At 41.4% G+C, this 24,306-nt stretch overlaps 1 long non-coding RNA gene across 1 annotated transcript in view; it reads right to left on the minus strand.

Annotated features, from left to right (window-relative positions):
* The window catches only part of LOC141941543 (uncharacterized), a 168,973-nt gene that overhangs the window by 64,336 nt on the left and 80,331 nt on the right, over window positions 1-24,306 (minus strand). Inside the window, exon 2 of the long non-coding RNA XR_012628367.1 lies at window positions 11,715-11,828. This is a non-coding gene — a long non-coding RNA (uncharacterized LOC141941543). The remainder of the gene's footprint in view (window positions 1-11,714; window positions 11,829-24,306) is intronic.

Here is a 24,306-nt window from a genome sequence, read left to right on the forward strand (position 1 = left end):
TATAACAAGATATACAACTTTTTCAGCCACAAACGTATCAAATCAGACTCATGTAGCCATATAGTTAGATTGCAATACACTCTCTGAAGAGTCATTTTTCAGTGTCTTAGCATGGTGGGGCTCATCCACAACCTGAATCTACTAGTCAGTAAGAACTTGCATGTGAGGATCTGAGTAATAAAGTCCATTCGAAATGAGTCCACTTAAATCTTTTTTAGACCTTATTTAATCCTGTAAAAGACAATGTAGACCAGTAATGTTTGTATATGAGAATGCTAGTCACAATACTATTACAACTGTTATTAGGTATTCACCAATACCCATTGGATGGTGTCATGGCAGGCAGTGTCGTTTGGGTTTTTCTCCTTGTCTTGCTATGTCTCAGCTGTGTTAGCCTTGGACACTACACTTTTCCCTTTTCTGGTGAGCAAAAGCTTGTAACAAAAAAAAAAAGGCTATCTTGCTCATGCTTCTGTACAATATCTAACCCACAAGCAGCTCTAGTTAAGACTGCAAATTTAGATGCCAATCTGAGAAGTAATAGCAGTAGCTCTATCTGCAGAAAACGAGGCGCAGAATATCTGGGTGTTTTAAGACAGAAGCTTTCCAGCTCTCAAACTGGCAGGCTCAGCCCTGCGAGCTAACATACAGCCCTGCTGTGTGCTTACAGCTGCTTCAGCCCCAGTTAAATCAAGTTGTTCATAGACAGCTCCAAACCCTATTTAACTTCACTGTGTATCTCTGTATTCACACCAGCGTGTAAAAAGCCCCCAGCCAGGGGCATGGTGCAGAACCAGATCCTATCTGCTCACTGACTCCACGCAGCACCAATCACAGCTGCAATGCAAATACTGCTTTCATTCTGTAGGGGTTTCTGAGGAAATTTATTTGAAGTCTGAAAGTGATAAAGCGTAGTTATTCTGTATAGTAAACCATTTTCTATAGTAAACAATAACATATTCAGTGTCTGTTTATCTTGTTCAAAAATAGTTTTTTTTTAAATAAAACCAGTAAGAACCATATTTAAAGATTCAAAACCCAGAATTTTTTTTAACAAGGTCTGCTTATAGAAATTGAAAGGCTGTTTTTTCCTAAAAGGATAATATAATTTTATAGAATTGCAAACATATCTACTAAACGTTTGCCTGTGTTTCTGGGTAACTGAAAAGAATATGGTTACAAAAGAACAACCTCACAAACGCAGCATCATGATGCCGAGGCACAGCTCGCTCATAGTTTCAGTGGGTACCCCATAGTACTTCCGGGGGCCACAAAATATACTCCAGTCCAGGCACGCTAAAAACAAGCAAGCGTGTCAAGCCACAGCTACCGAAAAAAGAAAAAACAAAAAACTAAGGCAGAATTTTTAGAACAATCAAAAATACCATCCAACTCTTTCACACGCACATGTCCATGATGGAGTATTCCAAGCAACTAGTAACAACAGGAAAATGAAAAGAAAAACATAAACTATTTGATGCGCATAATATGGGTTTTCACAAAATAGGAAAAGCCAGGTTTCTCACGAGGATTCAAAGTTAAGCTATCTACTATCCAAAAGGAGAACTAGCTACTGTCTGTCATCGATGCACTACTACCAGTTTATTAGTTTGCTGACATCCCCATCTAAAAAAAACTGGTAAATTGTCTCAGGATGAGAGGCAACAGTGAGTGAAAAGGACTTGCTGTGATGTGGTGGTGGCAAGCAGGATTTTTTAGACATCTACACTTACTTTGTGATAAAATGCTTCTAAGATGGTGTCACTTCCCTCCCAGACAGCCCAGCTTTTCTTAGCGCCTGATACCGAATCAGTGACTTTCTGTGAATCAGAGCTAATCTCAGGATATGTCACATCTGTAGCAGGAGGAACAGCTGAGCAACACTTGTCCGGGCATAATTGAGCCTCAAGATTGCAGAGCAGTGTGTGATTAATTGGCTGAAGGATTCCTGATAAAGAGGAAGAGGATAATGACCTGCCTGGGTCAATGGGTGGTGCTCTGCTTATCTGGAAGCATAACAGGCATTAAAAGAAATGCTCCTGATCAAGGTCACAGGGAACGGTGACAGATTCTGCGTGAGTGTGAATTTGAGGCATTTCAAAAATCACATTCCATAGACGTGCACAGGGGTAAGTGTAGTTAGGAAGAGTATTTTAATGCCTTTTATGGTTCTGGTTCCACCATCATTATTCACAAAACTACTGCCAGGAGCCTAATCTACCCGATCAGTTTTGCAAGTACATCCACATAGATTTGCGAAAGGTTAGCCTAAACCAAGGCAATTCTCACTTGATTTTCATGTGCATATTCTAGTTTGTTCCAAGGTCCTCTTAGAAGCAAACAGGCAATGCCCCCTCATTGGAAAAGGGGAAAGAGCCACCTGGAACTACTGTGGGCAACAGCAGTGGTGACACACACATGTGACTCTTGGTTTAGGAACTACTTTGGATCTCTAGGGCTGCTCAGCTAAGCTAAAAAGAGCAAGTATTGTTTCTACTCCACACAGCTTTTCAGTAACCTCGACAACCTCCTTGGTGCACCCTCAGGGAAGGGAAGCCTTGAACATACCTAAGGATGGACTTTAGAGCAAGTACTGATTGTAGGTCCATCACAGTCTTGTGCTTCAGTCCACTAGGACATCTTATGTGGATTGACTGCATCTTGTGCAGCAAGTTTGCAGCAGTAAAGCTGGGTAAGCGCAGGTAAATTTAACAAAAAGGTGCTAAACATGCATTTAAAATAATAAAGACAGCAACAAACAAAAGATACCTCTTTATAACATAGCAGCAGTCTGTGTCTTATGAACAGCGCATCTTCTGGTACCTCTCCCTCAACAGCCTAAACAAATTTGACTGCCCAGATGGAAATACCCCAGGGGGTTCACAGTTGGCTGATCTAGCCAGACCTCTTCACAGGGAAGGCTAACTCTTCCCTTCCTTACTCTTTGGATGAACAATTTGTTTAGTCAAACAGCTCTCACTCTCTCTTTCCTGGGTTGATAAGAATTTCATCTCCACCAAACAGCTGAACAGTTTTTTCTCTTGATTTCTAAATATTCATAAAAGAGATTCTATGGGGGCTGAGCTCTTTATGCTTCATGACTGCACTCCAGCTGCCTCTAGTCTAATGATGCTTCTTTCATCTGCCACACAGATTTTCATACACTGAGGTTACTGCTCAATTATACTGTTGCTTGTGGAAAATTGAGAGGATGGCAGTTTATTGGAAATAAGTGTGAGGTAGAGTCCTACAGGGAGGAAAGTCGCTCTTTGAAGCTTCAGTCGGCATCGGTTTATATAGGCCACACAAGAGAAGGTGTGGTGGGTCACCAGCTGACATATGCTCAGAAGAAATCAAAAGTCATACTGGTTTTGGCACAAATACAAATGGGCAAAGCATCAACTAGAACAAGATTTTTAGTCCTTAATGGAAAGTTTTCCACTTCAAACAACCACAACAAGTAGGAAAAATGAGCTTAAAAGTCATTCAGGACTGAAATAGTGAGAGCATGAAAAGTAACAACGAAGAGTTGCAACCTACAGCATTGTCACACTTTTTCTATTCCCTCTCCAGGCAAATGTGCCCATTCCAAGAAGTGAATTGTATAAGCCAGGCAAATGGGAGTTCATGGTTTCACACAGTTGTCCCTTTCCTTGACAGGCTCATCTGGCAGCACATACCTTCTGAGCAAACTGGAAATTGCCAAGTTGCCATGAGCAATCCATAGCCTCATGCTGAGAAAAAAACAGAATTCAAACTGGGCTGCCCTTGAACAATGGCATGAATATTGCCCATCTCCAGAGAGAAAGGATTTGGCTACTTCCTGTTTTGCTCAAAGAAGATTTATAGCTGATCATCATACAATAAGTGCTGGGTAAGGGTTATTAATCCTTCCAAATCCACTTCACATTAGTGACTAATTCAAACTTATTCAGTGCATAAATCACAGCATACTAAAGCATTATGTTTTCCCTCCTCTTTGGCTGTAGTTCTGAATCCTTGAGGGCGTTCTTTTACAAACTCCTAATCTATTTTCGTGGCTCCAAATGTGCTGAGCTGAATTGTAATTTATAATCTCGCTTCATGCTCATGCAGCACTTTCCCTCTCCCCAGCACCTAGCTTTCAAGTGTGCCACTTTGTAGCGTACTGTCCTCCGACGAGTTTTCAATAACAGAGCTCCAATCCAGCTCTAAAAGCAGGTTCCCTGCCGAAGCTCACTTAGTGCTACAGAGCACTACAGAGCCCTCATACACTACTGAAGCACAGAGGTGAGAAGATTAACAAAGGGAATTTGCAAGGTGGGACACATACGGAAAAGCTCAGCAATATTTCTGGCTGAGCTTCGTTCTCATACAAATAGTTCAGATGTATTAAAAATACCAAATAGGTTATAGAGGGTGTTTTCCTTCGTGTTCTGAGGACCACGGTGTTCTCTAAAATAGAAACTGATAAAAGACACTAAAGCGGTCTTCTCCTCCTCCCTTAGACATGGCTGTTCCCTTTCACAGTGAAACAACTCCCATGGCCAGAGCCACCCACAAGAGGAGAACATTGCTCCCTCCGTGTGTTTTAAACGTTTGCACGGCAGGGGATGTCTGCTACTGCTCATTTGTATAGCAGTGTGCACAGTGGTCCCTTATTTTGTCTGGCGAATCTAGATGCTGCTTTAATGTAGGTTTTTTTAAACCTTCTTATATTTTCAAGTATTTTCTTACATTTGCTGTATTTCTCTTGAGAAACCTAGGCTGGGCAAAACAGCATATGTAGAACATAGGAGTTTCACGTTCTTGGAGTTAATCAAGCTTTTACATGAAGACATGCAGATTGCCAATATTCCAATGCTGCTGTTTGGATCCATGTCGACCCATGCATCAACTGTGCTGCCATGAGTGAGGTCATTCTTCCTGCAGCAGCTAGCTGCCACACTTACAAACTCATAAGAACACACGTAATTTACCCCCCCATTCGGGGGTTGGCGTTTATCGTAAATACACTTTGTCATGAGAACAACAAGCTCTTCAATTTCCTCTAGAGCAGTGTTTGAGGTTTCCACCTCCAAGAGTACTGGTACAATTCACCAATCTGATCTATACATAGAAAGCAGTCATCAATTAATCCAGTCTACAACTCCGATTCAAATATTTGATATCACGGAAAATTATTCTGCAGATTCTCTCTACTATTAAAAAACCGGTACACTTTCTTTTATGGTCTGTATTTGTCATACCTTTGCTTCTATCTGAGCTTCGCCGTTAGACCAAGAGGGGCACTAATATAAAAAATTTTCTCACTACCTTACTATCTTTCCATTTTCTCTCAGACACATCAAAGTGATTTAAAATCTGCCTGCAAAAGCAACTCCCAGTTTTTCACCACATCTAACCAGTAGAAAGCCAACTGCCGCTGCTCGCTGCCAGCCAGCCAGGGCAGCAATTTTCTGACACAGTGGTGTGAAACACACACTAGGAGCTTTTAAGACTCCAAGTCAGGATCCAGGTAGTCACAGTAAACTCCTTTTGTGAGCACTGGAGAGAACAGGTACTTGAAGACAAAAGTAATCTCATCCTAAAGCAGACGTCTGAAATAGGTCACTTCAATCATCTTGTAAAATCCTCTTTGCTCATTATAATGGGAGCCCAGGCTAAGTAACACAGATGGAGACATCAGAATTGTAGCTATTTCCAGCACTTTCCATGCAGGCACTGTATGTATATACCATCTATAGTCCTCATTTGTCTATAATAAAGACAAAGCCACAGCCTACCTGGGGTCTGAGAACTGGGAAGCCACCTGCAGTGGGAGAAGGGACATGCTGATCTTCCTAACACTTAGTATGAGAAGAACCAGGAAAAGTCTGGTTTTAGATTAACACCTCACTCTTCTCTGGTATTTGTCATCTGTGGATCTCAAAGTATCTCACAAAGCAAATCAATGTTACTAATCCTGCTTTACTTGCCCAAGGCCATCTTGCATAGACACAAGCTGAAATCTAGTGCTCTGAAACGCTGCTCAGTACCACGCTAGCCACGCACCCTCCCCTTCAAAAGCACTAATGTTACCTCCAGAAATACGGAAATCTGGGATTCACAGTACGCATCTAAAACTGAGTGTCTAAGATAAATGAAAATAAAATAAGAAATTAGAAATGTAAATTAAATAAGAGGCAACTTATCTGGACTGTTTTTTTAGGCATCTGTCTTGAGATTTGCTGTGCAGAAATAACATCGCTCTGACATTACAAGTATGTACTTCTGTGCATTGAGAAAATCCTGCTGTTTATTTGGATCTTTTGAAGTCTAGTATCAATATAGCTTCTTAGTCCCCAGAGTGTCCTCAAGGTTTGAGATGTGTATTTTTAACTTCTATACTTACTGACATTCCATTCACACTATTTGGCTGTTCTCCCCATCAGGGCTTCATCAGCTATCGCTCTGATTTTGGCACCACTGGGCTTATTTGCTTTACCATTTCCTAAATGTCTGTGTGAAGAGGTGTGGCCTGCTAGGCCAATTAGTTCACCCACACAAAAACTGTGTTAACTTACGAGCTAAAGCTCTTTGAGGGCATTTTCCAATCAATGCAATCAGCATAAACCAAGGAAATCATCAGCTAAGGCAGTCCTGATGCTCAGGCCAGTTGTACACGCCATGTTTTATAAGCCTTGCTGCCCACACGCCCCAATACCTACGGGCTCTCACTGACCCCACTTCCACACAACAAGCTCACCCTCACCTCCAGGATTCAGCCACCCACAGCAGGATGGTAGGAAGTGGAAGTGGCAGGAGGGAGAAAGCCCGTGGGGACAGCATGAAGAGGTAGCTCAGTGTCAGCAGGCATGGGGAGGAGCAGCACTTTGCCATTCACTTGCAGCGTATTGCATCCCCCTCAGAGACATACTCCTGCAGAGCTCAGAGTACACAAAGATGACTGATTCCACTTTAAACCATTTTAGCTGTACTCAAACAACAGACTCACTTAAAGCTTCAAGAATTCCTAAAAAAAATCCTGTCAAAATTTTTTCACTGAATTTTTCAAATCATGTTGCCAAAAAAGGAAAAAAAAATTGAATGGAGGAACTTAATGGTTGGAAAAGCCAACATTTTGTAGTCTGAATCCAGAATATTTTAGAAGGCTTGTTAAAAAACAGGGTGATACAGGAAAAGGACAGAAAGTGCTTCATTCATGATTTATATTAAAGTTGAATTTCAAGGGTGCCATTAAGGAAATACAGGTAGTGCCCGTCAAATAAAATGTCACCACTTGTTTTTAATAAGGTAAAGAAGAGTCAGAGCTTTCAGGGCCTGGTATTTTATGCTACCATCAGAAATCAAATGCAGCCAGGAGACAGCAGTCCTCAGGATAGCACTGCTCGAGTCCTCTGTGTCCACACCTTGATGGTGCATTGGACAGGAAGATTATGACCACATGAAATTTGAATTCAGTCTTGTTGGTAACAGTCTTGATGACAAATAACTATTTGCTCAGTAAAATTCTTCCCACTGTATGACATCACCTACAACATATCCATCCTGACACCATATGGTAAAGTACCAGATAAGTAGGGCCTGGTCTTGGTGGGGGTAGCTAACAAAGAATAAACACAGTTTGGAAGTTGACACTATCCGAGTCATTGCATGTTGTCTTTACAGAGCAAAATGCGAAGAAGAAAAGCAAGCTGGACACACCAACCAAGTTGGCAGGAGCACAGGAATTTTTTTTTTTAGCTGCCATAAAGACCTACTGAAACAAGAGCTTCCCAAATCTCTGCAGGTATGTCTGTGACTTTTCCATCATCAGTAGCCTGCTGCTTAGGGAAGCAGAGCATTAGGCTTTCTTTAAAGGAGTTTTAAAAGCCCCTCTGTTCACTTTCAACTATTCATCACAGTCATTTGAAGCTCTCTTTTGCACCCCTCCTTCTTATTCACATCTGGTGCTGCATGTTACTACGCTGCAGCCACAAATAACGAAGGAATGATATGGAGATACTGGATGCTCTGTTCCAGTGTCCTGACAGCCACCATTCAATAAAGTTATTATGTTTCCACTACAATAAATACATAGGAGAAGACGGTGGAGGTACAAAGTTCCCCATTCTAGAAGCTATCTTTTAAATAGCACTTTATTAGCAGGGTCAGCAAGCACATAGGCTGAAAAATAAATAGCATATTTTAAAAAGAGGATTTTCTCCCTTGGTGAGTACATTTGCATTGAAAACTCCAGAACAGACAAGATTTAGCAAAAGCATTTCATGAGGGATGATCTCTGTCAATAGCTGGTCTCCTAGCAAAATCTGGCATTTGTGTCTCCTACATACAAGAGGCTGAAGTGGGAGAAGGATAGTTTTAATTGTCTTTGTGCCAGATATATGATACGACAGTACGTTGCCCCAACACATGAACTTGTTACAAGGTTACACAGATCCTATCAGATAGTGCTCTGCACTTGGTGAGTCTTCCTGTAGCCGTGTGATATTCCACCGTTCTCGATCTCTGCTGTGCAGGCATATCCTAGTCTATGACTGATTTGTCTGATTATGATAAAGGAAGGGAAACTGCAATCTGTTTTGCAATTTTTCCAAATGACAACTGAAATCACACTGACAACATTAGTCCTGTTACCTTCCACTTCCATCTTCACCAGAAGCTCTTTCCTGCTGGTGTATGAGTGCACAATTATGAAAGAGAGTATTTCCAGTGGTGTAGGTAAACTGTGCAAGTACGAGCACTTCAAAGTCCAGAACGGAGCTGTGAAAACTATGTTAATCTCCTTTCAAAACTCTCCTTCCCATACACTTACGGTGAAAAAAAAATCTCCTGAGAAGAAATACATTAGGGCCTATCTTCTCTGTAAATGCTATTTTTAGTTTATCATTAAGGGCAAATATATTCATTCTGGGTATTTTCTCAAGAATGTTTTTGAGTTCCAGTGTCTTGAGGACGGTACCACTGTAGTATTTATGTACCGGTGAGAACTGACCACAGAAAAAATGTTCCAGTTCTACGATTCACAACCCCATACAAACCAGGTCTCACACACAGCTTAAAAGAAATGAATCTCAAGAGCTTGTCATCACCTCTACAGTTCCCAGGGAAATCATGAGAAATCTTTTTAACTGTCTCAGTGGACATTAGGCCCTTACCTTTAGTGACTGTCCATCTTAATTTCTCAACCTTGTTTTACTGAATACCAATTTTAAAAAATTACTTGCATCCACATACAGAAAGTTGCCTGCGCATTCAGACATCAAATAGAACACAGGAAGCTCAAGATAAAGGCAAAAGCTGTAGTAATGTAAGGCAGTAAAGCATCTGGAGTGCCTCCTAGTAGGGAGGCACTCAGGGGTTAAACTGGACTACAGGGAAAGAAATCACTGGTGAAGGGTTCATTTATTTACATTCCCATTAGAGGAGTCTACAAAGACATACATCAACAGAAACAAACCATTTTAGTAGATTCATTGACTGAACATCCATCAGTGAACGTGATCTATGCCAGCATGTCTTAGGAGTGACAAGATATTATTATTGTAGTGCCAAAGGAGGAGGAGGGGGGCAGGGGAACGAACAAAAGGGAGTGCTGATCCTTGCCTTAACAATGAGCCCCTATTCTCTTTCACTGCACCTGAGCTCCAAGGCTTCAAAACCAATGAACTTTTTTCATTGGCCACTAACAGATACGCTGTGGTTTGCTTCACGCCTGGTGGTATACGAGTCCTTGGTGGTGTACTACCTTATTTCCTTAGAAGGAGCTCTTCCTCTCGTAGCATCTCCCAACTACTGTATCACCTCTGCTAAATAAATGACATCATCTTGCTCATCAACCACATGCAGCTTTACTCCTTCCCCCTTCCTTCACACTGTTTGCACTCACTGTTTATTTTTTTAAACGCCTAACCCCCTATTAATCCACCAGACAGTACAAAAGATCCATTTGTGAGAGACAGCAATTAGAGCTGTAAGCAGTCAGTCTTTCTGTGAAACACCTGTTTCATTCAAATAACCAGAGGAAAAAGTAGAAAGCAGGACAAACTGCTGGTGGAAATGAAGAGAAATGGGAGAAAACTCCTAGTGTGACAAAGCTACCAAACTTCAGACAGCAGTCTTCTTGCCTTCTTCAGTCAGTAGTGCAGAACCCACACGCAGCATCTACAATACCAAATTCACGTGCCTGTGACACTGGTAGGCTCCTTATCGACTGCGTTCCTGATCTTCCAACTCTTAACAGAGTGGATAAATTTGAGAACTACTTAACTGAAATATTTTTTGCAGTTATTTTCTTTATTGTTTCCTTCGCCCAAAATTTAAATTTAAAATGCTGACATCATCTTAAAATTGGAGATATTTCAACCTGCTCCATTTCTGAAACATCCTCAGCACCAAAACTGGACTTTCCCTTTGTCCCAGGTTTTGTGTCTTCCAACAGCACAAAACATCTGTCCTGATTTTGAAAAATGCGTACTTTAAGAGAACATGAACATGGCTTTGAACTTGCATAATCATTTTAGTCTTATAAAGGTGACAGCAGCCTTTGTATACATAAACACATATAGAAAGGGTCAATAACTAGATGGCTGTTGGATTTATCTTCTTTGAATACAAAGGTAAGTGACAATATACAAACAAAAATACCAAGTGGCATAGCATGGCTCTGAGTCATTCTTTTATGAAATGAGAGAAAATTATACACCAAACAGTGTATAAGCACCACAGGCAATAAGTAAAGCTGGAAGAAGGCCAGGCTACATTAATAGCTGCTATTTGATCTAGCTCAAGATCCCAGAACACCCAATGCCTGATGAAGTCAGTAGAAAGGCTCCCATCAATTTCAAGAGGTGCTGTATTGAACCCCACAGGGTTGGCAAACAATAGCGCACAGAACAAGGAACAGAACTGCTGCTACAGCAATGAAGTTCATCACCACACTGCAAAGCAGGCTGTGGTAATACTCCCATATTTCAAGACTGATCAGCTTTTCCTCTTTCCAGGGGAATCTGTCCCCTTGAGTACATGTAAGCCTCTGAAATTAATGGGATTACTCAAGGAATAATGCACCACAGAACCTGAATATTTATGGTAAATCTACCACAGCGCTTTCTAATGTACTGTGATCCAAGAATTCTGAATAAAACATCAACAATGCAAAGACAGATCTTCAGCTGATATAAATCAGCTGTTTCCCTTTCAAAGCAATGGAGCTGCAACAATTTGCAACTAACAAAACCACAGCTTACCATTTTCAAAATTAAAATGCAGTATTTACAGCTAAGAGCAGACCCTTGCTTTCATTTTCTTACTCTATAATAACAGCTCATTTCTTGTAAAACAATAGATCATTGCTGTTGCCTCAAAGTGCATTTTTTCTTGCTTATCTCAAAACTGTAGGTATTGTAAGAAACTATTTAGATTCCAGTTGGTTTCTTTTAAGTTGCACTGCTTATACATTAGTAACTTCTTTAAGAAGTCCCCAGAGGAAATGAAGCATGTATTACGTAAGCAAGCATACACACAGGAATAATATAAAACACACCTTTTCTTCTCTTTTCTAAACTCTTTTTGGAACTGATTCTGTTAGCAACACATAGAAACAAATCCATATACGTGTGTGTGCATAACAGGTATATGTGTATGCAGACACATAGCTATAGCTATCTACATATATCGTTATAGTAACAGTCATCCTTTCATATGGCTCATCAATAGCAGTTTTTACTCACCTGATGGGCAATTTGCCATTGGGGCCATCCTGTCTGTCAGCACACCTTATCTGCTATCATGCCTTTCTTCAGATCGTAGTTACAAGTAAGAAAAGGTTGGATATCTGTCTCCTCCTAAACACAACAAAATTAAAGCTGTAATTAGCAGCCTGCCCTGGACAACCAGGTTACATTCCACTCCACATGTAGAGCCTGTGAAGAAGTGACAGGCCCTTGGGGACAATACACAAGCCAAAAGGAGAAAGTTAGCCCCAATGTGTTCAAACTCAGAACCAGACTGAAAATAAATGAGAGCTAAGCTCATCCTTCCTTCAGGAGGCTGAATTATAGAAAGGAGTTCACACTTGGATGGCACCAGGATTCCCACAGGGTAGTCCAGGTCAAAGGAACTGGGTTTCAGAAAAATGAACTCATGTGAAGTATTTTCCTGTTGATACTGACTAGTTCCGTTAAGGTAAAAGTGATGGACAAAGATAAAACAAACAAAATATTATTACCTTTCTGAAATAAGAGGTTTCAATAATTTCCTCCCAGAATGAAGGAATTCATTAAAAGTACTTCAAATGTTATTAATCATGTTAATTCTGTGTATACACTGTATAGAGCTGCACCCTCTGGGGGTGGTGGGGCCGCCAATGCCAACACCCGGACACCCACAGCCGGACAGGGAGCTGTTCCAAAATGATGAGAAATTAGCCACAAGCGGGTCCTGAAGATTTTCCCAGAAGCCAGGCTCCCAGGGGGGAGTGAAATCCACCTGGTTCCGCCCCAGCAGTGACAACCTGCTGCACGTCACTCACCCCGCTACACAGACCCGAGCCTGGTGCTCTGAAGTGGCTCCTGACACCCAACAGCCCAGCAAACACTGCCATTTCAAACTTCCAGCAGAAATTTGGGTTCAGCAATGCCCCTTCTCAGCCAACAGAGATCATCCGTCTTAATTAACCAAACTCAAGTAAGCAGCTATGTCAAATGAATTAGCAACATGCACATAATCCCATCACATATATTCTCGTTAGAGGATCTGCGCTTCAGCTGACGGATCTGTCATTAACGCAAACATACTTTAGCTCTGCTTATAATTGAAACCTTACTTCTGGCCAGCCATTTGGCTGGGAGAGCCAGAAGAACTACTTTTTCCATGTTCACAAACATCTCCGCTAGTCCTTGGTGTCACCACCTGATTAGATCTCTGGCACCGCCGGCTCCTCTTTGGCAACAAAGAGAGCATCGTCTCACCAAGCCTGCAAAGCCTGCGTTAAAACTTGGACTTGAGGTTGAAAGGCAGAACAGAAAGAATGGCAGATGTCCCACGTTAACAAACTCACTTTTCTGCAGATCAGCTGGTTTTTCCTTAGTAAAAAGGAATAATTAACCAATGAGATCAATCAAGAACACAGGGTACCTGAAGCTGCTGTTCCTCCCAAACCTTACCTATGTATTTTAACAGTAAAAGTGATATAAAAACACAGATACGAGTCCTCGGTTCCACCAAACCCTCCTTGAGCCAACAGAGTTTAGCTGCTGAGCTCTAACACAGACAGCATGTGAACGCTACACAAGTTCACACCTTGGCCAAACCGGGGCAGATACATGGGAGGCAAAAAGTCCATCCCAGTGTCCTGATTTCCAGTCCTCTTCTCCGAAACAGTTGTAACATATTTTAATGTAAGCAAAATGATGTATTCTTCCCTGTGCTCAGTCTCTGAAACTGAAGTATTTCTGCCGATCATTTCCAAAGAAATTCAGCCTGAAGCAGACCTCAGCATGTACGATTTCAGCACGCATGGTAAAAGTTTAACAACATTAGAGGCTGCCACAATGGAAATTGTTGGGCATCACTGGTTTCACTTATAATAATGAAACTTGGTTGAAAGCTAGGAGCAGTTTGATGTAGTAGTTTTACATAATAAATACCATTTTTTTGAAACCAAATTATTTTACAGAAACTAACTTCAGCTAAATGTTTTAACTTTCTGAGTTAATCTTGACCCATAGGTTTTATTCTCACCATATCACTGTATTTCATTGTTTCAACTTATACATACATTACATGAAAACAAATGTTAATATATACCACGTGTGCATACTGTTATACCCTAGTCAGTATTACACTATTATAGTATACTATATGATAATATAAAATCACTATTATTGAATGTCATATTTGCAAATTCCAGAATCAAAATGTTTTGACAATTCCAAAGTAAAACTTCTCAGAATATCCCCTGCACAGCAAGTGCCCAACTAACTCCAAACTCAGCGAGTGCCTGATATCTTGATGGGGAACGCAAACTCATTTTGAAACATCAAATTTTACTTCAGAAGAGGAAGTTCTAGTTTCCAATCAGTTCTACCAACAACACATAACACCTAAGTGACCACTTTGAGACTCCAAAGTGCTCAAGTAAATAGAAGGTCAGCATCTGTGAAAATGAGACATCTGGTCAATGAGAAAAAAAATCAGGTTTTCTTCCTCTAACATTCAAAATTGTGAGGTTTTTGTTTGTTTGCTTCAATACTGAACAACTTTGGCCAGAAAAAAAGGATGTAATTAGCACCGCTACCAGTGGACAGTTTGTACCTGTGTTCCTGTCATTCATCTGGATGTTTTGCAGAGCTTACGTTATTGAAACTTTGCAACTTATGTAACTTGTCATATACAAAGCAGAGCAACCATAACAGGAAGCTGGAAAGATTTTCATGTTTTGTTGTTAAACACTAGCAGATCCCTCCCCACATATTCATCACTCACTCTATCCCCGCTACCAATCTCCATCATCTAAGAAGTAAGATTCATAAAACACAAACCATGACCACAAAAGTAAGACCCAAAGCTTGTTATGAGACATGCAGGGTTCGGCTGAAAATCAAACATCCTCAGAGAGGCAGCCAGAAACCTGATCTTGCAGAGCATGTCTAGAGGTCATAGTGGCATGGAAGGAGGCTGAGGCCATTGCTGGAGTCAACTGGGAGCACCCCGATCTCTGGTGCAGCAGCAGTTGTCCCGGCTCTATTCTGGTCCTTCTATTCCAACAAGTTCTCGGTCCTTTTCTCACGCCTGTCACCCACACTGCATGGACAAGCCTGCTCCTTCCTGCCCGTTCCTTATGCCATGGTGTCAATGGCCACAGTACAAGGCAGGAGTCATCTAACTGATTTTCTGAGCACAGTGAGTATCTTGGGGCCTTTCACTAATATAAGCCACAGCTAATGGAAAGCACCCTGCTATCTTCAGCATGCTGTTGATCAGGCCTTAATACCACATTTAATTCAACCCCATAAAGATACATTTTGATTCAAACTCATAATGAAATACAGACCCCACATTTGAGTATTAGTGTAAGGTAATAATGCACATATAAATGTACATAAATACATTTATTACTTTAATATTTTACAGACGTCTCCCTTATGTAAATATACCTTGGATGTTCTGTGCAGCTTATTCACAGCAGGTTATTCCACACACAGCTCCATGCAGTGCCTGCTGGTAACATTCACTGCTGCTAACAATTCATGAACCAAACAACTATCTGCATATTCTCCTTCAGGCTGCTAACAAGGTCCTCCAGTACTCATTCTTCTATTATTACCACACAGCCAGTTCCCTTTAGACTTAAAAAAATTAATAATAATCTGTGAGAAAATAAAAGCCATATGGGACAACTCTGCTGCTAGCATGGATCATCCTAACTCAGCTGCAGCCAGTGGGCCAGATCCTGACATCGTGTAAATGGTCACAGTGCCAATGAAATCAAAGCTCTTCTCCAGGGTCCAACCTACCAACATCCTACTTCCCTGCTCAAACTCCCTTTTTTTCATCTAGCATCAAGAACTAGAGTCCATCCAGTCCTCTGGACTGACAGTTATGGTTATTAGCACAAGACTGTGGTCATCTTGGAATAAACTTCTACCTGCAACTGCTTTTGTAAACCACTTCCCTGGAGGTGCAGCTCCCCTCCTGCTTTTTAGCTAGATGAGAATTTTCTATTCTAAGCCACATCTGCTCCAACAGCAACAGAGACAGATCTACAGCTCTCTTGGACACCTGTGTCAGATGGCTTCTCCCTTCCAGGTAAATAGCTCAATACTCAAATCTCCTTTTCATCCCTTCCTACGTGACTGCTACATATCTCCTTGTTTGTCTTCAAGGCTTTCCACGGGCAGACCTGTTGTTCACTTCTGCTGGAGAACAGTTTATATTAGTGATTCTCTATGTGTTGGGGTGGTAGACGGTGCCTTAACTTGTCATGGGCTGCTGTTTCAGAAAGCTTAATAAACTCAACTGAACAACAGTTTAAAAAAGGAAATAAAAGATTTAACAGGCTGATATTTCTACCCCCTTATGCTTTCTAAGAAAAACAAAGTAAAAAACAAACAAGCAGTGGCCCAAACTGGAGCACACACGTAGCTCTCCCCAAGAATGCTTCCCCATTAACTCAGTGTTTGTCTGTGTTACCTATGAACCAACGTGGTTTCAATTTAGCTTCTTATTAATCTTGCGCATTTCTTTCAACTGCTGTTTTAAAAATAGAAACTTCATGTTGAACATTTTAATAGCATTAAGTTTCAAAGGCAACAAGCTGCTGTACTGATTTTTTTTTCCAAAAACTTTATTGCCAGATGTAAGTACGTGTGGTTATTGATATTCTTTGTTTTCCCACAGGTTTCTCTTTTCCTTATTAAACAACATATCTGCAGTTAAGCAGCTCCATGAAAGCTGAGTGAGGTCCATGAGAAATCACTAGTCACCAGCCCACAAATCCATTCTCGCCTAACTTCAGGCACTTCACTAAACTGCTTAAATTAGGAAGTTACCTACACTGAACTCCCCCTACAGTCAGTAGACACGACTACAGGACCATGAAGACCGTAGGTACTTGCATCCCGTCTAAATTTCTGCATTGCTTTTTGGAAGCAACTATTTTTTCTTCACTGATTACAGAGGACTCCCAGGACCGCAGAGGAATTAAGTCTCCAACTTAAACAATTAACTAAGAATCTAATGCAAACTGGGAGGAATCCAGACTCTGGGGTCCTCAGCAGTATCAGCAAACAAGCAGAGGACCTGTCAGGAGCATGTTTTAGCTTCTAGCCCACGTATATAATTTTAAATAAAGATAATGACTATACTGCAGTTGCAGTAGACTACCTCATCTAAATGACAGTTTCAATGGTCTTTGGGTAAGATCAAAAGCCAAATACAGTCAACATAAATGCAACTAAAGTTTTGGTAGGCTTTGGTGCACATCGGCTTTGTGTTCAGCTCTGATCAGCCTTCTCCCTCCTTCACAGAGAAAACCTAACGAAACCAAGCCACAGAAGCCACTGGTAACATAAAGAACAAGACTGAATTCTTTGTGAGTGGAGACAAGTCTGCTAAGAAAAATTGGTATTAGCTCATGTGGGGAAATGCAGGAATGCAAAAAAAAGCAGTGAATTCCCACCCACCATTTTTGCAGTCCGGGGAGACGGCAGCAGAGAGTACTGACCCTGGGGAACTACAGGAACTCTTCACGTCCAGCTGTTAAATACAAACAGGGTGATCAGTGATCACACTAATTACAACATTCTATTAGCAGTTGAAGAGATTCCTCCCCACTCACATCTGATAGTTTCCATCTCTTCAAAGAGGCTGCAACCACACAAACAGTGGATTCAGCATCCAGCACAGCTTCTTCCACCAGCAGTAGCTCTGCTCCAAGGCTCTGGCCCTTCCCCCCTCACCTCCAATAACTCATTCCCACCACCCTGCCAGGCGCTTCTGTTCCTTCCCTTGTGCTAAATGCCAAATCAGCTGTTTATGTAGCTGTGCTCTGAGGGAGCAGAAATTTCCAATGGGGAGATGGGAGCAATAACCTTGGTTTCTATCAGTGTTTTCAAACAGTTGCCAGGGGTCCTGACAAGGTAAAATAAACAACCCTAATCTCAGACTGTACAGCTTCCTTAATACACAACCAGGACAGGTAAAAGGAGCATTAAAAGACAAAACTATTCTTTCTAGCGTATAGCAAAAGAGCACCTAATGGGACTGATCCAAAGCCTGCTGGAAATCAGTAAGTGGACTCCCACTGACTTCAGTGAGCACTGGATCTGCTCTACAAAGCCAGCCAGCTGCAAAAGCTGCTAGAGTCAAAGGAAAATATGCTACGAAGGAATGGTGGCCTTGTGGTTGAGTCCTGGCATGGTTTCAAGAGACTCGGATTCAATCTTTAGCTTACCACTCCCGACCCTGTGCAAATCATTTAATTTCTCTGCACATGAGCTTCTCTTTCCTAAGTCCAGGTACATAACCTGACGAACTCAAGCGCGGAGAGATTCAGCGATGTCTGAAACAGAGACAAATATGCACTTACCAGCACCACCTCAGTGGGTGTAACTCTTACTCTACCCCTCCACAGGGTACAAAAGTGAATGTCAAAGCAGTATCCACTGGTGAAGGTTCTGGAGCACAGGTCTTATGAGGAGCGGCTTAAGGAACTGGAGGTGTTTAGTCTGGAGAAGAGGAGGCTGAGGGGAGACCTCATCGCCCTCTACAACTACCTGAAAGGAGGGTGCAGAGAGCTGGGGATGAGTCTCTTTAACCAAGGAACAAGCGACAGGACAAGAGGGAATGGCCTCAAGCTGCACCAGGGCAGGGTTAGACTGGCTATTAGGAAGTATTTCTTTCCAGAAGGGGTTGTTGGGCATTGGAATGGGCTGCCCAGGGCGGGGGTGGAGTCCCCATCCCTGGAAGGGTTTAAGCTTCGGGTTGACCCAGCACTGAGGGACATGGTGGAGTTGGGAACTGTCAGTGTGAGGTTAATGGTTGGACTGGATGATCTTCAAGGTCTTTTCCAACCTAGATGATTCTGTGATTCACTTCAAGATTGCTGAGCACACCTGAAAGCTGTGACTACAACTTTTGCCGACAGCCTTACCTAGCTGGCTGGATGCTGAGAGGCATGGCTAACACAGCACGGAGCTCAGTGCAGGGTAGCCACATCTTGGTACCATACGCAGAACTCCAAGTTCCTGTGTCTGTATTAATAATAATAATCAGTGCCCAAGAGACTTCATGTAGAGATAGTCGGAGCATGTTTACATGAGCTGCAGCCCACAGCAGTGCAGACAGAGCTGTGTGACTCCAATCTGGCCAAGCAGATGAGCATTTATCTATCTCTTGAATATGTGAACAGAGCTATAAAAGTCAAGGTAACACAAACAGAATTGTTCTCCTGGACTGGAGGCCTGGGAGGGGTAAGCTGTGTTTTCATGAAGATTCAAGGAAGCCTGTCAGTCTTAACATTATTTACACACTTGCTCAGAATATCCTCCTACCAACAGCTGGGGCTTCTGGCAGCCAAATGCAAACCATCTATTGTAATATTATTCTTCTGTTGTAGGAAACAAACTCTTCCAAGCAGAAGAAATTCTTTAAAAAATAATCCAAGCAAAGACACAAATTAAGCCCTAGAAATTAAATACTGAAATAATTTTTACAGCATAGAAAGATCAAACTGCAAACAAGCTGCAAAAGCCATTACTAATTTAACATTCCATTATTCCTTTTTTCCAAAGTGTGATTCTTTTCTTCAAGCCAAGCATACTTTGCTGGGACTAAACCTTCACATTAGATTTCCTGTGCTGTGGACTTGATGAGATAAAGCAGTTACTTAGGACCAACAAATCACTTCGTGAGAGAAGCCTGTTCGTAAATATTCCCAACAGCAATTAATGTCCTGGCGTAAGGAACTCATTTTGTGCCACATTCCTCACTCGGGCAAGACCTCTCCTCTAGTGCCATGACTGCAGAAGAGGGTCTTAATTTTGAAGGAAAGAAAGAAGCCATCCTGACTCTTGCCACTGCTCCACGTTAGCTATTTTGGTTCTATGCAGGAAAAAGCAGTGAAAGGTTGGATAGAGCTGCTCCCCCTCAGTTCTCAAGCGACGTGAAAAATGGATGATCCAGAGGTTTCCGAGCTGTCTCTCAAGACTCTGGGGAACCAGGATAACTTACAGCATGAGGACACTCAGCAGAGTGAACAGAACTGCTGGTGTCACCCTGGATCCGGGCTGCGCTGGATGCATTTAGCAATCTTTGCAGTACCAGCAGTTTATGATAAAGGTGTTCTCGCTCCTGATATGTGGAGAAGGTAGAAAGTCTAGTTAAAAAAATTGAAATGGAAAAGGTTTTTTTTTCACATCCCTTTGCCTCATGTAAGGGCCTGTCCAGGGAGTGTAACAGTACACTGACTGGTAGTACATTAGTCAGCCCCAATGCATCTCTCAAGGCTGTACAAAATTCCAGAGTCAGTGTGGTCCCTGGTGAACAAAGGTCGAAAGCAGAAACTCAAGATGTATTAGAGAAGGTTACTTTGTGGTTTTGTCTGCAGATATTAAACAAATATACCCCATCAAGATGTAGTATAATTCTCTGTGTTTTGACAGGAATACACAGGCACCATTTTGAAATTGTTAAATTAAAAGTCAGTATGTAATATTCTTCAAAAAAAAAGAAAACCAGCTTTAGTCCTTCTCTTGTTGAAGTGAGCATTCTCATCTTGAGTAACCCAGTATTACAATGCACTAGAAAACACAATATGCTAGAACAGAAAATGAACAAAGCGTTGGGATTCAGCACTTTATTTCAAGTCACTGTCAGCTTACCAATTCAATTACTTCTGAATACTTTATGGGCCTCTAACTTTATAAATAAATCTACAAATAATCACAAAGGTACAATTCTTTAAGATGTTTCCATCTTTGAAAAGACCCTCCATTTCTGTAGGGAAAATCATCTCCTTGCCATTCAGAAGAAGGAGCTAAATAAATGCTAGTATATGAACCGATTATAAAAAGCCTACTGAACTGGAGCAACAATAATGCCTCAGTCTTGAAAACATAGAAAGTAAATGCAATTTTACATTAAAGATCTGAAAACAAACTCAAGGCTAATATTTTCAGGGGAAAAAAAAACTTTGATCTCTTTTTCTTTCCGGGGGGGAGCCAATATCAACATGAGTGATTTTGTACTATATTCAGGAGTCTTTATGTGGGTTAATAATGTTAAAAGTTATTCCACTGCTTTTTCAAACTTTTCTGGAATCAGCTCCTTGGTGAAACAGGGCCCTATTGAAGACTCTTGAATTTGCATAGCATGTGCAAGACATTTAGATTTATATTCCATGTTAGGCTTGTGTGTTTAGAGTTTACCCAGGCATATGCAATTCATTGGCTGTATTGTTATCATCACAATGAACAAGCACACTCACTTCATCTCCGAGAAATACAGCTTTAAATGTAGAAAATTAAATTTCCATGAGAAAATGTGTTCCATGAAAATTTCCATCAGTAAAGGCTTAGGCTCGAGCATACTGAGGTCGAAAAACTTTGATTTGAGCCTACCTGGGTACCATGTGACTTATGTAGCAAAACTGTAAAATCATTTGAAAATTACTACTTTGAAAACGCTCCTGTAATGACAATTACTCTCACATTACAGTCCTCTCTCTAAAAGCCTTTGGCTGTCATGATCCTGTTGTGTTCAGTGATGAATTTGCCCACAGAAACTGGCGGATTCTGCCTTGAAGACTTTACAAACTCAATAGGAAAAGGAATCCTAATTATCTTGAAAACACAGAGAATGGTGACCTTAGTGATGGAAAACTGAACCCACTGAAATACAGAAACCAGTAACCACAGAAATGAGCCGTCCACTCAGTTTTCACTCCAATCAGATCCTGAGCCCTGTGGCTCAATCAGCCTTCTTGCTAGCCAGGAGAGCAACGCGGTGTCTTCTGCAAACCATCTCATGCAGCAGCAATGTACTCCACAGTGGCTGCGTGGCAGGGTTTCCCCAGAAATTTTAATGCTGAACACAAAACGTCATCTAAAGAAATATGTAGTTGATGGGTTTGGTTTGATATCTGTGAGACACCATAGTTCATTCCACAGTTGCTGACACCACCAGAATTTGTTAGGGGTGGTTTCCAAAGTGACACGTTTGTGTAACCTCATGTGGTTTTCCAGTTTTCATACCAAGTAGGAATTCTGGGACAGGTTGGATGGGGCTTTGAGCAACTTGGTCTAGTGGAAGGTTTCCCTGCCCATGGCAGGGAGGTTGGGACTAGATGATTTTTAAGGTCCCGTCCAGCCCAAACCATGCTATGATTCTATGATGGGGACAGGGCAAAGTCGCTAGCACAATCAAAGCACCGTCCCACGGCAGAGGAGTACAAGAGTTTGGCTGTTATGGCTGACAATGAAAGGCAGAGGGAGCATAGCTGCTGTCGCCATATATGTCAGAGGAAAGCACAGCAGAAAGAAGATGCATGCAAGCTAAAGAACAACTTTGGCTCAAGAACAAAGAGGCATCTACAGCCGTGAATTAATTTGGGCAAAAAATGAGAAGAAGGTGAGTCACTAGAAAAGCATGCCAAGGGGAGCTGTGAGGACAAAGAAATCTGACAATCACTGATTGAGGTTTGAAAAGTTTATGGAAGTGATTTTATGGTGCAGAGCCCAAGATAGCAGAAGGCTGGATTTATGTCTCAGCAGGTCTCATCTACTTCTTGTATTCTCAGCTTCCTTCCCAAATCCCTGATCCTGCACCATTACATTGAACGAAAGGTTTGCCGACAGGATCAGCCCAACTACTGCAGAACACATGTGCTTTCTGCAGGGCAAGAGAAAGGAATTCATGGATCATAAAGTACTGACTACTGTGTGCTTTTCATTTTCATTTCTTTCATTAAGAACTTAATATTTGTTTTCTTACTGTTTCATTAAACCATAAAACTTTCCTTCAGGCCATTGGCCTTTTCTTCTCGAAGAGGTGGCTAATTTGGCTGTAGAGCTGGTGGTCCAGAGGAAAATAAAACACATCTCCTCAGAAGATACAGGAGATGTGCATTCCAGCATGCTTTGTAACTGCTTCTGTCTTTACTAAGGAGTTGCACCACCAAATCAGATTAGAAGACTGGGTCAAAATGGAGATATATGGATATAGATTATGGTGGGATATATAACATGAATTTAAAACAAGGGTAGATGCATCTGTTCCAAACTACTGCCATTTTGGATCCAAGTGAAACTGTGCTTGCTCAGATGGAGCAGTCAGATTTTAATACGAGAAGCATTTCAGATGTTCAGCTCCCAGTGAGAAATCAGGAAGCGGCTTTACCTTCAAACCCAGAGTCTCAGGAGGGCTACTTGCTCCTTTATTTACTGCAAAATCACTGCAGATCCGTTATTTGCATGTCGGTCACCTGCATCATGCTGAGCAGTTCTTCTGTGAATAAAAGACTTTCTGATTTATTTTGCATAGTTGGAAAATGATCACAAGGGAGGATGTGGGAATAGCTATGCCTGCTCTGACAGTTTTGGACTACAGGAGGAGAAGGTGGTAGCTGTGCATCCAAGGGCACTGCCACCATGCCATGTATCTGTTGATTTTTTTAATGTAAAATAGTTCACTGATTTCAGCTCTTAGATGCATCTCAGACACAGGTCTACAAAAAGTTTGGGGCTTTTTTTTATTCTTAAAGAATAAAGCTAATAATGTTTAGCATGAGTATTCCCCAGCCCAACTCACTCCCCTCCACATTTGTGGAAAGTGACTACCACAACATTACCTGCAAGTGACATCATTACACAGGTTACAAAAATAAACAATGAAATCCTACAGTTATACTATAATGAACTAAAATGCCTGGTTTGCCTTGGCTTAGAGACAGAGGTCACCAGCAAAGCGTAGTTACGGACACCTAATAAAGAATATACAAAATATCACCATCACTCCCACATCACAAAATCTGGTGACTATCTCAGCTATGACTAACAGCTTACTATAAATTTGATGTCATATCACTGAAGCGTGTACTAATCTCTTTGGTCTTTGAATAGAAAGTGTATGCCAAGCCTAAAATATATTCTATTTTCCTCCAGATCATTAATGAAGAAATCATACACATCTTGGCACCCTGACATATGGCTCACCACTATCAATCCAAAAGGAGACACGGTCAAGCAAAAATTACAGTTTCCCACTAGACCTGTTATTTTTTGTGATCTGTGCTGCCCTAAACTATTGTAAATACGGCTTTAGTAACTGTATCATGAACACGCCAAAGACTTTTAACCTAATGAAATGGATTGGAGCTGCAGAGAGGAAGAGAACTGTAAACAGCAAAGAAGAAAGAGAAATTATACAATGGGACTCAGAATGATGAGAAATATTGGAAGAAAATAACTACAAAGAATACAAGAAATGCATCTAAAATAAAATAACCAGTAATACAGAGCTGATGGATATAGGAAATTGCAGCAAAATCCTATCCCTATAGAATCAGTGAGAATTTTCCACTCCTTCCATTTGGGTTGGAATTCCTGCTTTAGAAAGCAACAATTCCAAAGTAAACTTAATGTTTATGAGAAGTAAATAAGAAAACGCGGCACGGCCACCTAAACTGCTGGTGAACTGGAAGGAATAACCATAAGGGGGGGTTCATTGCTGCAGTCCCAAAAGCAGCACTGCTTGGAGCCCTTACAGTAGGAACACATCCGGGACAACGCTGCAGTCGATGTCAGGGTTCTCAGTGAGGACACC

The sequence above is a fragment of the Strix uralensis genome, chromosome 3 (assembly GCF_047716275.1).
Source record: "Strix uralensis isolate ZFMK-TIS-50842 chromosome 3, bStrUra1, whole genome shotgun sequence".
Lineage (NCBI taxonomy): Eukaryota > Metazoa > Chordata > Aves > Strigiformes > Strigidae > Strix > Strix uralensis.